Source organism: Rana temporaria, chromosome 5 (assembly GCF_905171775.1).
Source record: "Rana temporaria chromosome 5, aRanTem1.1, whole genome shotgun sequence".
NCBI lineage: Eukaryota > Metazoa > Chordata > Amphibia > Anura > Ranidae > Rana > Rana temporaria.
The window spans coordinates 403,641,340-403,665,489 of NC_053493.1; positions in this window are offsets into that span (position 1 = coordinate 403,641,340).

The window sequence follows — 24,150 nt, forward strand, 5'->3', positions numbered from 1 at the left end:
ATACAGACGATCGGACATTCCGACAACAAAACAGTGGATACATTTTCTACGGATGTTGGCTCAAACATGTCTTGCATACACATGCTCACCCAAATGTTATTGGAAATTCTGAACGCCAAGAACGTGGTGACGTACAACACGTACAACGGCACTAGAAAAGGGAAGTTCATTACCAGTCATGTTAGTAGAAGTTTGGTGAGAGAGAGACGATTCGCGCTTTTCAGCCTCGTGCTTTTCAGCCCGTTACAGCTTGACTAATGTGCTGTCTCCATTACGAACGCTAGTTTTACCAGACCGAGAGTTTCCGTCTCATATTTGATTCAGAGTGCTTGGTATGTTGTGCCCGAAATGCGAGGGATTGGCAGTCCAGCTCCAACCTTTCGGCCGATGCTTCTAGTGTGGGGAGTACTTGTTCAGAGTGGATCAACCCACACACCGGATCGCCCCGTGCCTATCGAGTAGATTGGACCACAGGCGCTGTCACTTTGGAAGAAGCTACTTCCTGGCCTACGTCCAGACCTACACCTGCCTTGCCTGCTATGGTGAGTGACACCAACAAAGAAGTCGCTATTGCAAGTGTTCCGGAGCCACCGGCAGATGTTGTTCCTGAAAATGTTTGCACAGCATTTGTTCCTACTGCACCCACCGAGAAGAAGGTGGAATACGCAAAAGCTTCTCGCGGCCGCGGTCAAGGTCAACCCCAGCGACTACCGAGACCAGACTCCGAGAAAGGTGTTGCCCTTGTGAGGTCCATGTCAGGAACTGGTAAGCAGGCTGGGGATAAACTGACAAAAACTATGTGCACATATTTACCTGCGGAAGAGTATGAGGACTCTGATCTGGACTCTTTGTCAGATGCAGGTGATGTTCACTGGTTTGAACCAGAGTTCCCAGAGTTGACGTGGAATAAAAGATGGAGACCTGCCTTCACTCATATTTCAAAGAAATGTTCATCTATGGTCTATGGAGACAACGCCTTGGGTGGAAACCCCAGGTGTTAACTTAGAAATTGTTGTTGATGCAGAAACTGTTTCTGGTGGAAAAGGTGCACTTCCATCTATTACACCTCTTCTAAAAAATTCACCGGAGGTATGTATAATGCCGGGACTGGGGAGCTCCCACACACTACCCAGACTCGCCCGCTTGCAAAGGGTATTGATGAAAAAGGTAGCTATTGAACATGGCCTGGAGTTTCCTTATGTGCCAAAGGCAACTATGGAGGAGATTGAAGCCAACCGTGAAAAGTGGTATGAGGAAGCCATTTTGGACTATTTGAATGTTCCTAAACCGTCCCGGGAACATGGACTATTCTTTTATAATGGCTCACCGCTTCCAGGGATGTCAGCTGCATTGGATGTCGGCACATTTACTCTGATTGGGTGATCATCCAAAGGCCTGGCAAAGATGACAAAGTGTACTTTATCACCACCCTTGACAAGGAGGGAAAATCCCTGACCCTGCCGGATCCTCGGTTTTATTTGTGAAAGACCGGCAGGACCTGTGTTGGAGAGTTTTTTTTTCCTCCTTCAAAAGAAGTTCCATGAAGGAGCTTTATTTCTTCAGTTGCTGAGATATTTGAACTTGGGAGGGGAGGAACTAGTCAGTTAGGACCAGGGCCTCTGAGGACTCCGAGATCAAGACTTGTTTTTGCCAAGGATTTGTGCAAACTGCGAATTGTGATTTCTGCCACCAGTTGGCAGTGGTCAATAAGACTAGGGAAAGACTATTTAGGCCTAGCTATTGTGTTCTTTAGAAGGAAGAAGGAAAGTTCCACCTTCACGAAGGTGCAGCTTTGCTCTCCCTTAACTGTATATAATATTAGGAGTAGGATTGTTGTGTGTGTTTGTCTCTTTTCTGTTTTCTTTTAGGTAAGCTGATCTTCTATCAAGACTGCCAGAGAGTGGGTGGGTTAGATAGATAGAACAGGAATGGTGATGTAAAATTGTGAATTGTTACAACATGATAATGTATACTGTGTTCCCATTTCTTTCTTCCCTTCCCATCCATGTTTAGGGTGCAGGTTCTGGCGCTCAGGCTTGAGTGCCATTGTTCCAGACACTGGGGACAGTGTCTTTTTGTAGTGGGGGGAGTATGTAGTGCCCTGCTCCTGTTGAACAGGCGCTGCTTTAAATTTAGTTGGGGTCTGACCAGAGTGATTAAGGGCAATTTAGCCTCTGTTCCAGCCATGGCTGTGCTGAGAGTATCCACCATTGCTCGCCTGGGGGTGTCAATACCACCCCAGGCCAAGAGTGGCAGCAGCAAAGTCAAGGTGTATTGAATGTCCCTCTCGGCGGCGAATCAGTGGGAGTGGTTGCCCAGCTGTGCATGCTGGGGAGGGGTACTTAAGGGACAGACGCCATTGGTGCGGGGTCTGTCGTCTGTCCGTGCCTCGTGAACCGCCTGGCCAGGGGTGCGCGCTGTAAATCCTGGTTCCGGGACCACGTTGGCCCGGGGCTGCAGCTTCGTCTGAGGGCCTAGTTGTCTGGCTGGGGCCTTTACTGCAAAGGTGATCCTGTGCTGTCCATCCTGCGGGAGGAAGCCACTTGATGAAGGAAGAAGAGGGGAGGACCTATCCTGGAGAGGGCCATGCAAGAGGCTGGTACCTTGGGGGAAGGCCTGGAAACTTCATCGAAGGATGCACCGTACACCGAGAGGCTTGACAGTGTCGCCTGTCGGATATAGGAGTTCTAAAGAAACAAAGCAAAAGAGATCCGGGTGCTGAATCCTGTGGCAGAGGATTCTGGACCAAAACATCTCGCCAACAAAGGAAGGTCTGTGGCAGAGACCGTACTTTACTTTGTGCGCCAATCTGGCTGCTAGGCCAGTGAGAGGGACCTATCCGGGTGAGCAATACCCACTCTGGTTTGAGTGGCGACGAGAACTGTTTGCTGGAAACAGGAGTGTTTCCTTACTTTTGATTATGCACCTGAACCTACATACCCTTCCACCCTATTCATCCTTATTTTCTACTAAAGTTCTGCAAAATAAATCCAAGAAAAAGAAGTGCATTGTGTGGACATTGACATTTTTCAGACTCTCCTTTCACCCTGGACAGCGAGAACATAGAGGTAACGTGCCACCCAAAATATAACCAGCAGCTCCTGCAGGGGTAGTGCAACATGTATAAGGCTTTATGTAGGTAGGGTTTATTTTTCTCTATTGGACATGCATTCAGAATGTACATCAAACACGGGTCAGAAATTTCCTGTTGACTTCAAAGGAGTAATGTTGATGACAGTTCAGTGGCTACATTTGACCTGTTTTTTTCTTGGCAAGCACTGAATTTCCCATTTGAATGCATATGTTTGGGCATTCACATACACTCACCGGCACTCACTCATATTATTGGGTACACCTTGTTAGTACCTGGTTGAATCCACTTTTGCTGTTGTAAACATTCCTCAGAGATTTTGTTCCATAGTGACATGCAGGGGAGGGCTGGCAGGGGGGGCAGGGTGAAAATCTCCCCCCGGGCTGGTGACACTATGCACAGCCCCGACCACCACTACCAAATGCTGTTTTTGCAGAGCAGGAATATGCCTGCTGGAGCTCTGTTAACACAACTGTGTCAGCTCCGAGGTAGATGGCTGCTGAGCTATGTGTCGTCTCACAAATAGCTCAACCTCAGTGCACACCAGTGACTATTTACACAATAGTCCACAGCATGCACCCTTAAATCAAGTTTCCCAGAACACCCCTTACATGAGATATGATGTATATGGGGTCTGTGCGGACTCTGATGTAAGGGGAGGCTCTGTGCAGACTCTGATGTAAGGGGGGGGCCTCTGTGCGGACTCTGATGTAAGGGGGGGCCTCTGTACAGACTCTGATGTAAGGGGGGGCCTCTGTACAGACTCTGATGTAAGGGGGGGTCTATGTGAGGACTCTGATGTAAGGGGGGGCCTCTGTGTGGACTCTGATGTGATCTTGTGATCATAAAAAATCTTAGACTGTTTTCCTCAATCCATCACTTTTCCACGCTCTATGGGCCACTTGACTGGACTTGCCCCCCAGGCCTAAGGCTGCCAGCCCTCCCCTGGTGACATGATAGCATCACACAGTTGCTGCAGATTTGTCGTCTGCACATCCATGATGTGAATCTCTCTTCTCACCACATCCCAAAGGTGCTCTACTGGATTGAGATCTGGTGACTGTGGAGACCATTGGAGTACAGTGACCTCATTCACCTCATTGCCTGCACAGAGTTCTGACCTCAACCCGATAGAACATCTTTGGGATGAATTAGAGCAAAGACTGCGAGCCAGGCCTTCTCGTTCAACATCAGTGCCTGACCTCACAAATACGCTTCTGGAAGAATGGTCAAACCTTCCCATACACACACTCCTAAACATTGTGGACAGCCTTCCCAGAAGAGTTGAAGCTGTTATAGCCGCAAAGAGTGGGCCAACTCAATATTGAACCCTACGGACTAAGACTGGGATGTCATTAAAGTTCATGTGCGTGTAAAGGCAGGAGTCCTAATACTTTTGGCAATATACAGTAGTGTATGTCCATTTTATTCCAGAAAATATCCGTTCCAAACATAGAAGATATTTGGTTTGGGAATTGAATATTTTTAGAAGAAAGGTACTGAGATAAAATAAGTTATTTGCACAGTAGAGCCTTCTTAGAAGTAGAGCACATTGGAAGGCTTGTGGTTCTTTTTGTCCCTTCACACCATAACCTTCTGGGTTATACTTTCTTGTGAGAAATAAGAAATAGATTTATAAAAAAAATATATATATCTCTTTTTACCATGTGACAGTCAGCTACTCTTGGTTGCTAATTTTCTTCACTTTTTTCAATTTTTTTTTACCTCCGACGAAGCTCCATTGAAGAGTGAAACATGTTAAGTTTGGGTGATTTGATTTTGGGAGCACCTTTTGACTTTTTTTCATTTAGGTTCACATGATTACATTTTTGTCTTGACACATTCTCCCCCTTCTCCATTTTATTTTTTTAGGGGTGAAGTATGCCTTGTGTCAATGTAGCCTTGATTAACCACTTTAGCCCTGGGAGAATTTAACCCCTACCTGACCAGGCCATTTTTTTGCGATAGGGCGTTGCGTCGCTGTAACTGACAATTGCACGCAATGTTTTACCCAAACAAAATTTACGTCCTTTTTTTCCCACAAATAGAACTTTCTTTTGGTGGTATTTGATCACCTCTGTGGTTTTTATTTTTTGCGCTATAAACAAAAAAAATGCGTACGTTTTGAAAAAAAAAACTATATTTTTTACTTTTTGCTATAATAAACATCTCTCAAAATATATAAAAAAACTAATTTCTTCATCGGTTTAGGCCGACGTATTCTTCTCCATATTTTTGGTAAACAAATCGCAATAAGCGTATATTTATTGGTTTGCGCAAAAGTTATAGCGTCTACAAAATAAGGGACCGTTTTATGGCATTTTTAGTAATTTTTTTTTACTAGTAATGGCGGCGATCATTGATTTTTGTTGCGACTGCGACATTATGGTGGACACATCGGACACTTTTGATGCTATTTTGGAACCATTGTCATTTATACAGCGACCAGTGCTATAAAAATGCCAATGTAAATGACACTGGCAGGGAAGGGGTTAACCACTAGGGGGCGAGTAAGGGGTTAAGTGTGTCCTAGGGAGTGATTCTAACTGTGTGGGGGCTGGGCTTACTGTCTACAAAATAGGGGATAGATTTATGGAATTTTCATAATTATTTTTATTTTTACTCGTAATGGCGGCGATCTGCGATTTTTATCAGGACTGTGACATTACGGCGGACACATCGGACACTTTTGACACTATTTTGGGACCGGTGACATTTATACAGCGATCGGTGCTATAAATAGCCACTGATTACTGTATAAATGTCATTGGCAGGGAAGGGGGCGCTCAAGGGGTTAACTGTGTTTCTAACTGTGGCGGGATGGGACTGTCTGGGTGAGGAGAGCGATCATTGTTCCTAAGCATTAGGAACAACAGATCGCTCTCCTCACCCCTGACAGAACGTAGATCTGTCTGTTTACATTGACAGATCTCCATTCTCGCCTCCTCAGGAGCAATCGCGAGTATCCGGCGGCCATGCGCACAAGCTCCTACGTCACGCTGCGGGCGCACCCTATATTCCTTAAAGTGCCCGCCGCACAGCTACGACGTTTTGCACAGGAGTGCCATTCTGCCGCCGTCAATCGGCGTCAAGATGGTGGGCGGTCGGCAAGCGGTTAACAGAGAAGCTTTTTTGTGGATATGGTGATATATGGGGCTCGTCCATAAGTGGTTATTTGTGTCCACGTGGATAAGTGTACCCATATCACATATCTGAGAGATAGATCATTTCATAGGGCAGACGATAGATAGCCCATATTCTCAGTAAGATAGTATTTACTAGCATATCTTCTTTTTTCTGTTCATCTCAATTTTTTATGTGTCCAATAGATGGGAGAAGAGACAGATATAATGAATAAGTGGTGGTGACTGCGCTGTGCAACTAAAAGAACAAAAAGGACAGTGTGACTGATAAGCACACTGAATATGTAAATATGGTGAAAGTGTAAACTACACAATAAAGGCAATAGATAAAACTCTCAATAGAAGCAATATGTGATCCAGAAAACTTCAAAAATTCTTCAGCAAACATAAAAACAAAATGCAAGAACCAAGTGGCATCAATCAAACATGGTAAAGATAGTGACACAATAGATATGTGATTTAGCAAGAAAACACACTGAATAATACTGTATATAATAAACAAAACTGAATAATATATAATAAACAAAAAGTCTCTAGATGGTGATCCCAAAACCAGGCACAAGTGTTGAGAGGAGAGATAGCTTCAGTGCAAACACCCAGGCCCGGATTTACTTCCTTTGCCGCCCCAAGGCCAGGTCCTTCAATGCCGCCTGCGCAGTACAGGGGGGACATTATCCGCCGGGGGACTTTTTCGGCAGGACACTGAGAAGCGGGGGGGGGTGTTGCTGCCAAAAATGACATTGAGCATTGGGGGGTGCTGCTGCTGAAAATGACAAAATGACATTGAGAACCGGGAGGGGGGTTGCTGCTGCCGAGAACTATCTCACCTCCTCTTCCCTCTGTTTTTGCTCCTCTCACCATCCGCATGACAGGGGGGATCTCCCGATATGAAAGTAAAAGTGTCCTCTCCTCTGAGCCGCAGTGCCGCCCCTGCACCCACTGCCGCCCCGAGGGCTGGCCTTGTTGGCCTTGTCTGGAATCCGGCCCTGCAAACACCTCTTGTGTCTCCTAGCAGCTCACCTCTCGGCTGTTGCACGGACAGCCCAAAAAATCCTCAGGTGCATATTCAGTAGATGATAATACAAGAGGCTGGAATGTGGCTAGAGGACTCAGCACCAGATTTGCATATGGAAAAAACAGCAAAGGGATATATGGCGTAATACTGTGAGAACAATATTGGGGTAGAATAAATCACAGCCGTAAGGTGAGCTGCTAGGAGACACAAGAGGTGTTTGCACTGAAGCTATCTCTCCTCTCAACACTTGTGCCTGGCTTTGGGATCACCATCTAGAGACTTTTTGTTTATTATATATTTTTCAGTTTTGTTTATTATATATTATTCAGTGTGTTTTCTTGCTAAATCACATATCTAATGTGTCACTATCTTTACCACATTTGATTGATGCCACTTGGTTCTTGCATTTTGTATTTATGTTTGCTGAATAATTTTTTGACATTTTCTGGATCACATATTGCTTCTATTGAGAGTTTTGCCTATTGCCTTTATTGTGTAGTTTACACTTTCACCTAATTTACATATTCATTGTGCTTATCAGTCACACTGTCCTTTTTGTTCTTTTAGTTACACAGCGCAGTCACCACCACTTATTCACTGACACATTTCTCTGGTGAGGGCAGACCACTAGGTGCCTGCAGCAGTGCCCCCTAGCCTAATTCGCTGATAGCGCAGTAGTCCTTTCTTTTATATAAGAGACAGATATACCCCTTATCTCTTGATACCAGGTGGCGTTGGTGAGTAGACCTTTAATTTACAAATCCTCTGGAGCCTTTATATTGAATATACTGTGTTTCCCCATAAATAAGCCCGGGTCTTATATACATTTTGGCAACAAAAGACACAGTAGGGCTTATTTTTGGGGTAGGTCTTACCATGTAACGTGCTGTCTTCTCTCCCCCTCTCTCTCCCTGCCTGAAAGTGTGAAGTGAGTTAAAATGCTTGTAAAATCCTATTATCCACTCTATTACAGTAGTATATAATGTACAATGTGTGTGTTTCTGTAATATAATTGTGCCAAATACCTTCATTATAGTGCCTCTGTGAACCGCTGGAGCTCTCTTCCCCGCATTTATATTACAGAAACACAACCATTGTACATTATATACTACTGTAATAGAGTGGATTATAGGATTTTACAAGCATTTTAAACTAGGGCTTATTTTCAGGGTAGAGCTTATATTGCAGCCCTCCTGGAAAATAACGCAAGGTCTTATTTTCGGTGTAGGTCTTATTTTTCGGGGGAAATGCGGTAGGAGGAAGTTATAACCCCCATATTGTCTATACGTATATATTCAAGAGAGGTTTTCACCATTTAAACTTGGTAAATGTTAACATTACCACATAGAGACAGAACATTTACCTCATCCTATAGGTATACCTGATATGGTCATTTACATATATTTTGATTTATAATAAAGGTTACGTTTTAGTTACCGCATATATTCGAGTATAAGCCGACCCTAATATAAGCTAAGGCACCTAATTTTACCACAACAAAATGGGAAAACTTATTGACTCGAGTATAAGCCTAGGGTGTCCATCTGCATGCCTCACTGTGCCTCACTTTGCCTCACTGTGTCCATGTGCATGCCTCACTGTGCCCATGCCTCACTGTGTCCATGACTAGACTGACGTTTAACATGGGAGTCTATAGAAGGGGTGCCTGCTTTGAAAAATCGGTGCTCCCCGGCCATAGGTCCCACAGACAACAAACGTTGCACACTTGTAGAGGAAGAGTGGGGCTACATGTGTGCTAAGTTTGGGGTCCAGAAGACCTACGACTGGCCGGTACCGGGTCCACAAAATAACTGGAGAAATTACCATTTAACATGGGAGTCTATGGAAGGGGTGCCCGGTATTGAAAAATCGGTGCTCCCCGGCCGTAGGTCCCCAGACAACAAACTTTGCACACTTGTAGAGGAATAGTGGGGTTACATGTGTGCCGGGTACCAGGTACTAGGTCCCCAAAGTCCGGGAGATTATGAGCAAAAAGGTGACTCGAGTATAAGCCGAGGGGGGCATTTTGGCACCAAAAAAATGTGCTGAAAAACTCGAGTAAGTGGCCTTTTGGTGCATAGGGAAGCGCACCCTCGTCTAGTTCTAGTTTTAAAAAAAAATATGTAATAAGAAGCACCCCACTTCTTCAAAATCTCTACATTTTAGACTCCAGTGTACAATGACTTGCATCAGACATTACCATACCTCCTTTATGATTAGGCAGAACTGATCTTGGAATTTGCCCTTAGAGCCAAGACAGAACATTACGGAGTCCTCCATCCTCTGGGGACATTCAGTAATCACCTAATGACTAAAACACTTCCAGGTGTTCTCTCCAATCTATATTTGGCAGTCATTACCTATTAAAAATTACTGCGGCTAATTACTTTGATTTTTATAGTGGGACGGTAAGGAGTTACTGCAGGCTTCTTATCTAGAGGGAGACTTACACCGGAGACGAGATATATGGCAGGGAAACAATTAGCTACTAATTGCAGCTTTATTCCTCTAACTACTCTATTTATATTAATACGGGCTTCTTTAAAAAATGCTGCAATTTTTTTCCCTTACATATAAATCTTTCCTGCCTGTAAAAATACAGTTACAGTTATTAAATGAATATCACATATCATACAGTCAGGGCAGAAATTGTTGGCACCCCATAATTTTTTCCAGAAAATAAAGTATTTCTCACAGAAAAGTAACACATGTTTTGCTATTCACATGTTTATTCCCTTTGTGTGTATTGGAACAAAACAAAAAAAAAGGGAGGGAAAAAAGCAAATTGGACATAATGGGGTAGATTCACATACATTTAGATTGGCGCAGCGTATGTGAGATACGCTACGCCGCCGTACCTTACCTGGCGGAATTTCGAATCCTCAAAGAATTTGCGCCTTAAGTTACGGCGGCGTAGTGTATCTCTGGCGGCGGAATTCAAATCGGAGCTTAGGGGGCGGGTTTCATTTAAATGAAGCGCGTCCCCGCGCCGAATGAACTGCGCATGCGTCGTCCCGAAATTTCCCGCCGTGCATTGCGCTAAATGACGTCGCCAGGACGTAATTTTTTTAACATAGTCGTGAGTTACGTCCATCCCGATTCACGGACAACTTACGCAAAAAAAATAAAAAAATCAAATTTCGACGCGGGAACGACGGCCATACTTAACATGGCAATTCTATCTATACGCCGCAAAATACCAGCTTTAACTATACGCCGGAAAGACGTAGACTAGAGACGACGTAAGAGAATGCGACAGCCGCGCGTACGTTCATGGATCATCGGAAATAGCTAATTTGCATACCCGACGTGGAAAACGACGTGAACGCCACCCAGCGGATGCCGAAGTATTGCATCTTAGATCCGAAGGCGTACGAGGACGTACACCTGTCGGATCTAACCCAGATGCCGTCGTATCTTGGTTTGAGGATTCAAACTAAAGATACGACGCGGGTAATTTGAAAGTACGCCGGCGTATCAGTAGATACGCCGGCGTACTCTGTCTGTGGATCTGCCCCTCTGTCACACAAAACTCAAAAAATGGGCTGGTCAAAAGCATTGAGCCGACGTATCTTAGGGAGTATATGCGACGTGACTCTGAGCATGCGTGGGCATGCGCGGATCGTTAGTGAAAAAATGTACATGGGGTCACGGCTACTTTGAATACAACACGCCCACTACCTTCCACGTTTGAATTAGGCGGGCTTACGCCTGCCTAGTTACACTACGCCGGCGCAACGTACGGCGCCAGACCTTTGTGAATAATGGTCTGGGCGCCCTATTTTACGTTGGCGTAGAGCATATGAGATGCGCTACGCCGGCAAATCTATACGCCGAGCTACGTGAATCTAGCTCTATCAGTTTTCCTGCAGGTTTTTCTCTTCAGGTTTACCAAAACCATCTAATATGAGGTCAAACCTTAAGAGTTTCAATTTGTATGCAATCAGGCAGGCACTTGCACTACATGGTTTTGGTAAACCCGAAGAGAAAAACCTGCAGGAAAACTGATAGTGTGTTTGGGGCTTTACACCTCTCACCCGGAATTTTGGACCACTCTTCCTTTGCAAACTGCTCCAGGTCTCTCTTACTGGAAGGGCGTTTTTTCCCAACAGCAATTTTAAGATCTCTCCACAGGTGTTCAATGGGATTTAGATCTGGATTCATTGCTGGCCACAGCAGATTCAGGCGTTGTATTTGGAACAGTCCTGCTGCCATATGTAACACTTTCCGTACCACTCTTGGTACCCGGACAGGCCTCTCTCACTGACCTGGAAGCCAGAGTATCACTCTAACCCTTTGAGGAAAAAAGTCTCTGCCACAGACCCACCTGAAATTAACGTCAGGGAGACACCTCTGCCACAGGCCCTCTCTGATTACAGTTACGGAGGCAATCCTCCTTAGGGTCCTTTCACACGTCCGCTCCGTTCGTCCGCTTATTACAAGTCCACTGACGGACTTGTAATGGTTCCCTATGGGATCGCGTCCGTTAGCGGATGGAGCATCCACTAACGTCCGCAACCATCCGCGTCCGTCAGGATCCGCTTTTGCGGACGGAAGAAAACCCTATTTTTCTTCCGTCCGGCGGAACGGATCGGATGAAGCCGGACAGACGGTCCGTCTTCATCCGATTCCCCATAGGGGAAAGCGGAGCAGAGACAGGGCGGTCTCTGCACTGTGTGCGGGGACCGCCCTATCCGCCGACAGCTCAGCGGGGATTACGCATGATCCCCGCTGAGCTTTTGCAGACACACGGAGCGGACACAAAAACGGTCTGCTCCGTGTGAAAGAGGCCTTAGGGTCCTTTCACACGTGCGGACCGTTTTTTAGATCAGTTTTTTATCATCAGTTGATCCGTTTTTTCATCCGTTTTACATCCGTTTTTCATCAGTTGTCATCCGTTTTTCATCCGTTTTATTTTTTTTGTTAGAACTTTTATTACATATTTCGATGAAAAACAGATGTTAGTGGATCGGATGTTAAACGGATCGTCCGCTAACATCCGTTTTTCGTCCGTTCCGTTTTTTTGACGGAAGAAAAATAGGAACGGACGAACGGTCCGCACGTGTGAAAGGACCCTTAGGTGAATTACGCTTGGATCTCCTTCTTAATGTCGCCCAGGTACCGACTGACATGTGATCAATCCTTCAGTGTCCGGCTACCTTGATCCCTGGTGGTTTGTCGAAAATCCTTTTGGATCGCCAGTCTCTCATTGGCGCTCCTCAGACGGACTCCCCACTGAACAGCTCTACCGCTTGGGATCCTCAAAAGTGGGAAACCAGTCGATCCAGGATGCACGGAATCCAGGAAGAAGGACACTGTGGCTTCAGAAGCCCACACTGGAGATGGCCGCGCTGTGCAGGAACTTCACAAAGTAAGAAAACGATGCTGCACAAATAGAAAACTGGGCATAGTTTAGAGCATACCTTTGTTACATTGCACGAGGCATGAGTATTCTAGGGTGTTTTTTATCTTAAAAGTCATATTTCGGCCGGAACTCCGCTTTAAAAAATTGCCTATTAATATATCATATTTATGGCCCACAGGTGGCTCCAAACCAGCAGAACAGCAAGGCATAGGAACTTTTCCTGTTAAAGTGTTATCTATCTAAGTTTTTTTAATAGAACTGGGAACAACCAGAACAATTTCTACTTTTTTTGTAGTCTGTATCCCATCGGGAAGTTTACCATTTAATTCCTTTCCCGATGACAACGTTTAGATGCTTGTTGACCACCCCATAGCAGATTTACTGCAACAGGGCGACCGTTCTGTGCAGAATCACGTATATATATATGAATCTGCACTTCCACCCAGGGGGCGTGCGTGTGCGCTACTGACGCGCTGCTTCTGCTGTGATTGGTCACAACAGAAGCGGATCAGTGGGTACCGGCGAATGGATGTCCACCGGCACCCGCTGATCATTCGGGAGAGACGCTGGATGGAGCTTTGCATATGTAAACAATTCAGAGCTCAGTCCTGCAAAGCAGGGAATACAATCCATCACATCCCTTAGTGAAAGTAGCACACATAGTACACAAAAACACATTTAACTCTTTGATCGGCCTAGATGTTTAACCCCTTCCAAGCCTGGTGTCAGTACAATATATTTTTAGCACTAATCACTGTACTGGTGCCACTGGTCCCCAAAAAAAGCTTCAAAAGTGTCAGTTAGTGTCAGACTGAAATCGCAATATCGATGTCCCACTATAAGTCCCTGATCGTCACCATTACTATTATAAAAAATAAATTCAGTATATAGCTTACAGTTTATAAAACTTTTGTGCAAACTAATTAATATACGCTTATTGGGGATATTTGTTCTTTACCATATATATATATATATGTAGTAAACAAAAAAAATTGCCTAAATTTATAACGTTTTTTTATTGGATATGTTAGATAGCAGAAAGTAAAAAAATATAGTTTTTTTTTCCGAAATTATCTGCATTTTTTTTGTTTATAGTGCAAAAAGTGAAAAACCCCAGTGGTGATTGGTGGAAATACAAACAAAAAACAAAAAATGCAGCGCTGGGAGAATAAGAAAAGGATAAACAATAATGTCTATATAAAACGCTTATATGTGTGAACATAAAGTGTATAAGTCCATAAATTGGTGGAAATAATCTTAAACTGGAAAAGGTCAATCAGTATGTATGAAACACCTTAGACGTGTGTTCCAATTCCATAAAAAGACAAGTCCACAAAAATGAACGTAAAAAATAAAAGTGAAATGATCAGTCAAATAATAGTGACACGACACCCGCGGTGATCCAAAATAAACTGTGATGAGAGTGATATCGCCCGCCACCGATAACAATGGAGGCTTACCGGATGCGATGGACCCAAATGAGCTTATGCCCAAAGGATCAGTAAAGCTTATAACTCAATGGAGTATGGAAGTGGACCGAACCACACCAAACGATCAATCAGCAGACAACGGTGAAATCCTCACTTAGTGACAGGTGAGCAGGATGACTCCAGTTGAAAGATGACTCATAGAAGTGGAAATACTTGCACGGAGTATGAGGAGGAAAATAAAAGGCACATAGCGTAACTCCGCAAAAAAGGGGAAGTTTAATAATGGTTAAAAACACTTACAATTATGTAGGCATTAAAGGACATCAATGTAGGATAGTGCATGGCAGCAGTAGAGTCCCGACGCGTTTCGCTACAACTAGCATCGTCTGGGGTAAGACTCTACTGTTGCTACCATGCTTTAAATAAGAAATATGACCTGTTTAGGAACACTCCCCTGGGGGATCACCCAATGAGAGTGCACTTCCGGGTCACTGTCTCACACACTGTCTCATACAATGCTGCATGTATAGAACCTGTAATGTGCGGAATCTATAATAGTTTATTTTAAAATTGAAATAGGGCCAGTAAAAAAGGTTAAAATAAACTAACCTGGTGTATATAAGATGAATATATGATGGCGCCTGTTGCACGAGTTGAATAAGGAACCCATGTCATGATCTCGTGTGCGCCAAAGGCTAGTGACTAGGACCAATAGAAAGGGTCTACGTCACTGCACGGCGCCATAGTGTGGATGGCCAGCCAATGAACGATGTTGGAATCCCGGTCACATGGCTGTATCTGGAGGGCGCATAAACAGATCGTCCCCAGGTGCGTCACTGGTCACATGGATGCGGCGTAACGTCGCATAGTGACGGTAATGATGGGCGTGTTTACGATGTTATAGGACAATCAACGCGTGCGTGCGTATGTAAGCATACACGCGTTGCGTTCCAGAGTGGTTAAACATGGAACGCTGCGTTCCAATGTGCGTTCCGGAGGTCAAGAACAGCATAGACGCCATACGGCGGTAGATGTTTATAACAGAAAACCTAGGGAAAGATCAATGGAATCAGATTATTTAACTTCCACACTGTGGAAATATTAGATTTAAAATATTAAAATATATATAAGAGCATGTCTGCTACATTATAATTATAACGCCAAAAGGGAACAACAAGTCTTTTAAAAGGAATGTTGTATATCAAAATCCCTGAATATTGGACATTACACTTCCAATGAGGATGCATAGAATATAAAATAGGTAGAAATTAAAAAAGGGGAAAAAAACCTTTAATTCAATTATTAATTTCTAAAAGGGCTATTATTTATGCATATAAAATATAATGTGTGCAATATTGTGTCCAGAAAGTGACTCTGCAATGGACGAACCCCCAAGAAGGTTGGTACAATATAAATATAATACACTCCATTATATGTATTTACATAAGAGAGAAATATAAAAACAATTAAAAACACATGTGCAAGAAAGAAAAGAAATATATCAGATATCACAGACCCACATTATATGGACAACAAATAAACCCAAGTGTGCTATAAACGGCACCAATTGGGTTTAATTTATGGAAAAAACCTGAATAATGAGTTAAGGCATTATCAAAATATTTAACAAAATATTTAAGATTTATTAATAAAAGAATTGATGTCCCACTCTACATTCAGGCCTGATGGTGTGTGGGTACATAACTCATAAATCCAGAATGTCTCGAGTTGGGACACCCCACGAGTTTTTGGACTACCTCTCCAGGGGGACACAAATTGGTCAATAATAAGGAATTGTGTGCCATTGGGGTTCTGGGCATGGTGTTTTTTATAATGCCTTGGTACAGTATGATGAATATCACCAGCTAGAATAAGAGCTATATGCTCAGCAACTCTAAGGCCGGGTACACACGGACAAACATGTATGGTGAAAGCGGTCCGTCGGACCGTTTTCACCATACATGTCTGCCAGAGGGCTTCTGTACGATGGTTGTACACACCATCGTACAGAAGTCCGCGCGTAAACAATACGCGGGGCGTGTCCGCGGTGTCGCCGCGTCGATGACGCGGTGTCGCCGCGACAATGACGCGGCGACGTGGGCGGCCCGCCTTTAAAATGCTTCCACGCATGCGTCGAAGTCATTCGACGCATGCGAGGGACGGCGGGCGCCTGGACATGTACGGTAGGTCTGTACTGACGACCGTACATGTCCGAGCGGGCTGAATTCCAGCGGGCTGTTTTAAAACAAGTCCAGGAATATTTGCCCGCTGGGAAAAGGCCCGGCGGGCAAATGTTTGCTGGAATTCGGCCCGCTCGCGCCCACACACGACCAAACATGTCTGCTGAAACTGGCCTGCGGGCCAGTTTCAGCAGACATGTTTGCTCGTGAGTATGGGGCCTGTCAGAGAATTTCCGAATGGTGCGACCAACGTATTGTTGGCCGCATGGACAAGTGATAAGGTATACCACGTACTTGGTTGAGCAGGTACAAAAATGTTTTATGGGGTAAATCTTCCCAGTCACTGTGGAACGAAATTCAAGATTTTTACTTCTACTGGAGATGTTATATTTGCATACTGTACACTTTTTACAGGGATGATATCCAACTAGCTGGAAGAAGAAAGATGGGCGTGTTGGAGGGTTAATGATGTTCGGGGCTATCTTGCTCTGAAGTGTTGGTGCCCCCCTGAATATCACCTTGGCCCGTTCAGGTAGAACCGTTGCAAGAATTCGGTCATTTCTTAATATGTTCCAATGCTTAGACACTATGGACTTAATCAATTTATGTTGTTTAGAAAAAGACGTCAACAGGGCCCATTTATAACTCTCGTCTTGTTCCCTTTTGGGTTTAACCTCTAGAAGAGAACTTCTATCAACCTCAATAGAGGTTTTGAGAGCAAGTTCAATATTGGCAGGATCATATCCCTTATCAATAAATCTATGCTTGAGAATGTTAGCTTGCACAGAAAAGGTGTCCAAGTCTGTGCAGTTCCTTCTCAACCTAAGGAATTGACTTCGAGGTATCGAATTCAGCCATAACGGATGATGACAGCTGTCGATAGGGATAAAGCTATTCCGGTCAGTTTTTTTGAAAAATGTTTTGAATTGGAACCGGTTGTCCACAATGCTAATCTCTAGATCCAAAAATTGAATTGTATCTGTACTAGCTGTGTGGGTAAGGGATATCCCCCTGTCATTAGTGTTCAGACAGTTTATAAAGGTCTCAAGTGTTTCGAGACTGCCATCCCATAGGAGGAGGATGTCGTCTATGTACCTTGCCCAAAAAACCAATGAAGGGGTGTCATAGGCATAGACGACATCCTCCTCCCACTTGGCCATGAACAAATTAGCGAGGCTTGGGGCATATTTAGCCCCCATAGCGACACCTCTCTGTTGTAAATAAAATTGATCATTAAACCAAAAATAACTATGTTTTGTGGCAAATTTTAACAATTCCATTATATAATCTGTCTGGAATGAGGCTAATGTAAGATCCTTTTTTAAATAATAATGTACGGCTTCAAAACCTATATCATGTGGGATACAGGTATAAAGGGATGCCACATCGGCCGTTGCCATAATGAAATTACCCTTTAACTCGACATTATCCAATTTATTTATGGTTGCCCTCGTATCTCTAAGATAAGATGGGGTGCGTTGTACCAAAGGTTGTAAATAATTATCAATGTATCGACCAATTCTAGAAGTTATTGAGTCGATCCCACTCAAAATGGGTCGACCAGGTGGGTGTACAGGATCTTTATGAACCTTTGGCAAATAATATATCGTCGGTATCCTAGGGACCGTGGGAACTAAATATTTCTTTTCTTTCAAGTTTAAAATCTCTCTTTCAAAGCCACTATTGACTAGTGTTTGTAGCTCTGTTTTGAACCTGGATGTAGGATTAGAGGCCAATTTAAGATAAGTATTAGGCTCATCAAGCAATCGTAACATCTCAGTTTCATAGTCAGGTTTGTCAAGGATGACTATACCGCCTCCTTTGTCCGCAGGGCGGATAATGATGTCCTTATTCTGACATAAGGATTTCAAACCATTGCTTGATACCGGATGGTGAGAATTACGTCTCTCAGGTATCTCTGCTAGATCTTTCAAGACCAGATCTCTAAAAATGTTGACTGCGGCCGCAGCAGGAACGGATGGATTAAACAATGAAGGGTTCTTAAGCCCTGAATGTACTGTACCAGAGGTGGCCGCTCTAGGTTCGTTTCTAATGGGATTAGTAATTAAGTACCGTTGTATATTAATCTTACGGATGTATTTTTGGACGTCAATAAACGTTCCAAATTTATCAAGACGTTTCGGAGGGGCAAACTTGAGGCCTTTATCCAAAACGGATAGTTCATCTTGCGTAAAGATTTTTGTACTCAAATTAAAAACTCCTTCTCCTTTTATGTGCGTCTTCGTTTTCCTCTTCTGAACTCTCTTCCCCCCTCGGGTCCCTCTCTTTGATCGGAACCCCTTACATTTGTGGCTTGGTCCACATGAAAATCCCGTTCAACATATAAATCTTGATGGACTGGGGTAAAACCCCGATTAGGTGGTTCATAGTGATCCCAGCTGCGATTATAGTAGCTATCATTACGAACTTCACCCAAAGGGGAGAACCTGTTGTGAACCGGGATTTGTTGAAAGCCGTAATAAGGAGAGGGTTCTCTATAGGGACCTAATCTCTCTCTATGTCTTGCGGGGGAAGGTCCATACGGTCTATCATCATAATGGTATTGATGGTAGGATGGATGGGAATTACCTCTGGATTGTCCTCTGCTTCCTCTATTGCCTCTGGATTTGCCCCTCCCTCGATGGGGCTGACCAGAGACATGAGGGGAAGAGTGTTGAGCCCTAGATTGGGAGGAATATGTCTCACCTGCCCGGGATACTTGCATTGATGGAACTCGTAGAGTGCCAGTAATGCCCTGGCTAGTGGAAGGGGCTTCATTTAAATTGGAGGCATTACCAGAAGGAGATGCTGTGGCTGGAGTTAAATCCATGTCAACACCTGATGTTGTTGAAAAAAGTTTTTGCCAATGGAATACAGTATGATTTCTATAATCGCTTGCATCTCTGGCGTACTTTTTGTGTTTTTTTAACTTTTGGTCTCTATCTTCCTTCTCCAAGAAAGATTGGAGGCTGGTTGAAAGAGAAATGTACTCAATAGATTTTTTATGAGATAACAATTTCTCCCTAAGCTCCTTTATCTCTTTATCAAGCACAGCCAACCTAGTCCTCTTTTTAGAGATCAAGACACCTAAAAAGGCTATTCCAGCATCATTAAAATACTTGAACCAGGAATCTATTTCTAGATCCCCTTGTTGTGGTTGTACCTCCCACCTGAGACTCCGTGGTACCATTCGATCAGTGAGATACTGATCCAAGAATACAAGGTCCCATTGGAGATGCAACTCGGATGACATAACATTCTTGAGTCTGGTGAACAGACCCCCTATCTCCGAATCATTTCCCGTAATGGTGAAGACGCCATCGGTATCCACCTTACGTGAAGCTCTATAATCAAATACATCCATATGAAAAGTGGACTCAGAGAAGTGATAGCAGCAAAAATTCAATCACAAAGAACCAAAATTAGAAAATAAAAAAATAAATCTGCGCTATCAAAGCGGTTGAGCAGCTGCATACAGTCCAGTGAAAAAAAGGAAAGAAATACAAACAAAAAACAAAAAATGCAGCGCTGGGAGAATAAGAAAAGGATAAACAATAATGTCTATATAAAACGCTTATATGTGTGAACATAAAGTGTATAAGTCCATAAATTGGTGGAAATAATCTTAAACTGGAAAAGGTCAATCAGTATGTATGAAACACCTTAGACGTGTGTTCCAATTCCATAAAAAGACAAGTCCACAAAAATGAACGTAAAAAATAAAAGTGAAATGATCAGTCAAATAATAGTGACACGACACCCGCGGTGATCCAAAATAAACTGTGATGAGAGTGATATCGCCCGCCACCGATAACAATGGAGGCTTACCGGATGCGATGGACCCAAATGAGCTTATGCCCAAAGGATCAGTAAAGCTTATAACTCAATGGAGTATGGAAGTGGACCGAACCACACCAAACGATCAATCAGCAGACAACGGTGAAATCCTCACTTAGTGACAGGTGAGCAGGATGACTCCAGTTGAAAGATGACTCATAGAAGTGGAAATACTTGCACGGAGTATGAGGAGGAAAATAAAAGGCACATAGCGTAACTCCGCAAAAAAGGGGAAGTTTAATAATGGTTAAAAACACTTACAATTATGTAGGCATTAAAGGACATCAATGTAGGATAGTGCATGGCAGCAGTAGAGTCCCGACGCGTTTCGCTACAACTAGCATCGTCTGGGGTAAGACTCTACTGTTGCTACCATGCTTTAAATAAGAAATATGACCTGTTTAGGAACACTCCCCTGGGGGATCACCCAATGAGAGTGCACTTCCGGGTCACTGTCTCACACACTGTCTCATACAATGCTGCATGTATAGAACCTGTAATGTGCGGAATCTATAATAGTTTATTTTAAAATTGAAATAGGGCCAGTAAAAAAGGTTAAAATAAACTAACCTGGTGTATATAAGATGAATATATGATGGCGCCTGTTGCACGAGTTGAATAAGGAACCCATGTCATGATCTCGTGTGCGCCAAAGGCTAGTGACTAGGACCAATAGAAAGGGTCTACGTCACTGCACGGCGCCATAGTGTGGATGGCCAGCCAATGAACGATGTTGGAATCCCGGTCACATGGCTGTATCTGGAGGGCGCATAAACAGATCGTCCCCAGGTGCGTCACTGGTCACATGGATGCGGCGTAACGTCGCATAGTGACGGTAATGATGGGCGTGTTTACGATGTTATAGGACAATCAACGCGTGCGTGCGTATGTAAGCATACACGCGTTGCGTTCCAGAGTGGTTAAACATGGAACGCTGCGTTCCAATGTGCGTTCCGGAGGTCAAGAACAGCATAGACGCCATACGGCGGTAGATGTTTATAACAGAAAACCTAGGGAAAGATCAATGGAATCAGATTATTTAACTTCCACACTGTGGAAATATTAGATTTAAAATATTAAAATATATATAAGAGCATGTCTGCTACATTATAATTATAACGCCAAAAGGGAACAACAAGTCTTTTTAAAGGAATGTTGTATATCAAAATCCCTGAATATTGGACATTACACTTCCAATGAGAATGCATAGAATATAAAATAGGTAGAAATTAAAAAAGGGGAAAAAAACCTTTCATTCAATTATTAATTTCTAAAAGGGCTATTATTTATGCATATAAAATATAATGTGTGCAATATTGTGTCCAGAAAGTGACTCTGCAATGGACGAACCCCCAAGAAGGTTGGTACAATATAAATATAATACACTCCATTATATGTATTTACATAAGAGAGAAATATAAAAACAATTAAAAACACATGTGCAAGAAAGAAAAGAAATATATCAGATATCACAGTCCCACATTATATGGACAACAAATAAACCCAAGTGTGCTATAAACGGCACCAATTGGGTTTAATTTATGGAAAAAACCTGAATAATGAGTTAAGGCATTATCAAAATATTTAACAAAATATTTAAGATTTATTAATAAAAGAATTGATGTCCCACTCTACATTCAGGCCTGATGGTGTGTGGGTACATAACTCATAAATCCAGAATGTCTCGAGTTGGGACACCCCACGAGTTTTTGGACTACCTCTCCAGGGGGACACAAATTGGTCAATAATAAGGAATTGTGTGCCATTGGGGTTCTGGGCATGGTGTTTTTTATAATGCCTTGGTACAGTATGATGAATATCACCAGCTAGAATAAGAGCTATATGCTCAGCAACTCTAACAGAGAATTTCCGAATGGTGCGACCAACGTATTGTTGGCCGCATGGACAAGTGATAAGGTATACCACGTACTTGGTTGAGCAGGTACAAAAATGTTTTATGGGGTAAATCTTCCCAGTCACTGTGGAACGAAATTCAAGATTTTTACTTCTACTGGAGATGTTATATTTGCATACTGTACACTTTTTACAGGGATGATATCCAACTAGCTGGAAGAAGAAAGATGGGCGTGTTGGAGGGTTAATGATGTTCGGGGCTATCTTGCTCTGAAGTGTTGGTGCCCCCCTGAATATCACCTTGGCCCGTTCAGGTAGAACCGTTGCAAGAATTCGGTCATTTCTTAATATGTTCCAATGCTTAGACACTATGGACTTAATCAATTTATGTTGTTTAGAAAAAGACGTCAACAGGGCCCATTTATAACTCTCGTCTTGTTCCCTTTTGGGTTTAACCTCTAGAAGAGAACTTCTATCAACCTCAATAGAGGTTTTGAGAGCAAGTTCAATATTGGCAGGATCATATCCCTTATCAATAAATCTATGCTTGAGAATGTTAGCTTGCACAGAAAAGGTGTCCAAGTCTGTGCAGTTCCTTCTCAACCTAAGGAATTGACTTCGAGGTATCGAATTCAGCCATAACGGATGATGACAGCTGTCGATAGGGATAAAGCTATTCCGGTCAGTTTTTTTGAAAAATGTTTTGAATTGGAACCGGTTGTCCACAATGCTAATCTCTAGATCCAAAAATTGAATTGTATCTGTACTAGCTGTGTGGGTAAGGGATATCCCCCTGTCATTAGTGTTCAGACAGTTTATAAAGGTCTCAAGTGTTTCGAGACTGCCATCCCATAGGAGGAGGATGTCGTCTATGTACCTTGTCCATATAATGTGGGTCTGTGATATCTGATATATTTCTTTTCTTTCTTGCACATGTGTTTTTAATTGTTTTTATATTTCTCTCTTATGTAAATACATATAATGGAGTGTATTATATTTATATTGTACCAACCTTCTTGGGGGTTCGTCCATTGCAGAGTCACTTTCTGGACACAATATTGCACACATTATATTTTATATGCATAAATAATAGCCCTTTTAGAAATTAATAATTGAATGAAAGGTTTTTTTCCCCTTTTTTAATTTCTACCTATTTTATATTCTATGCATTCTCATTGGAAGTGTAATGTCCAATATTCAGGGATTTTGATATACAACATTCCTTTAAAAAGACTTGTTGTTCCCTTTTGGCGTTATAATTATAATGTAGCAGACATGCTCTTATATATATTTTAATATTTTAAATCTAATATTTCCACAGTGTGGAAGTTAAATAATCTGATTCCATTGATCTTTCCCTAGGTTTTCTGTTATAAACATCTACCGCCGTATGGCGTCTATGCTGTTCTTGACCTCCGGAACGCACATTGGAACGCAGCGTTCCATGTTTAACCACTCTGGAACGCAACGCGTGTATGCTTACATACGCACGCACGCGTTGATTGTCCTATAACATCGTAAACACGCCCATCATTACCGTCACTATGCGACGTTACGCCGCATCCATGTGACCAGTGACGCACCTGGGGACGATCTGTTTATGCGCCCTCCAGATACAGCCATGTGACCGGGATTCCAACATCGTTCATTGGCTGGCCATCCACACTATGGCGCCGTGCAGTGACGTAGACCCTTTCTATTGGTCCTAGTCACTAGCCTTTGGCGCACACGAGATCATGACATGGGTTCCTTATTCAACTCGTGCAACAGGCGCCATCATATATTCATCTTATATACACCAGGTTAGTTTATTTTAACCTTTTTTACTGGCCCTATTTCAATTTTAAAATAAACTATTATAGATTCCGCACATTACAGGTTCTATACATGCAGCATTGTATGAGACAGTGTGTGAGACAGTGACCCGGAAGTGCACTCTCATTGGGTGATCCCCCAGGGGAGTGTTCCTAAACAGGTCATATTTCTTATTTAAAGCATGGTAGCAACAGTAGAGTCTTACCCCAGACGATGCTAGTTGTAGCGAAACGCGTCGGGACTCTACTGCTGCCATGCACTATCCTACATTGATGTCCTTTAATGCCTACATAATTGTAAGTGTTTTTAACCATTATTAAACTTCCCCTTTTTTGCGGAGTTACGCTATGTGCCTTTTATTTTCCTCCTCATACTCCGTGCAAGTATTTCCACTTCTATGAGTCATCTTTCAACTGGAGT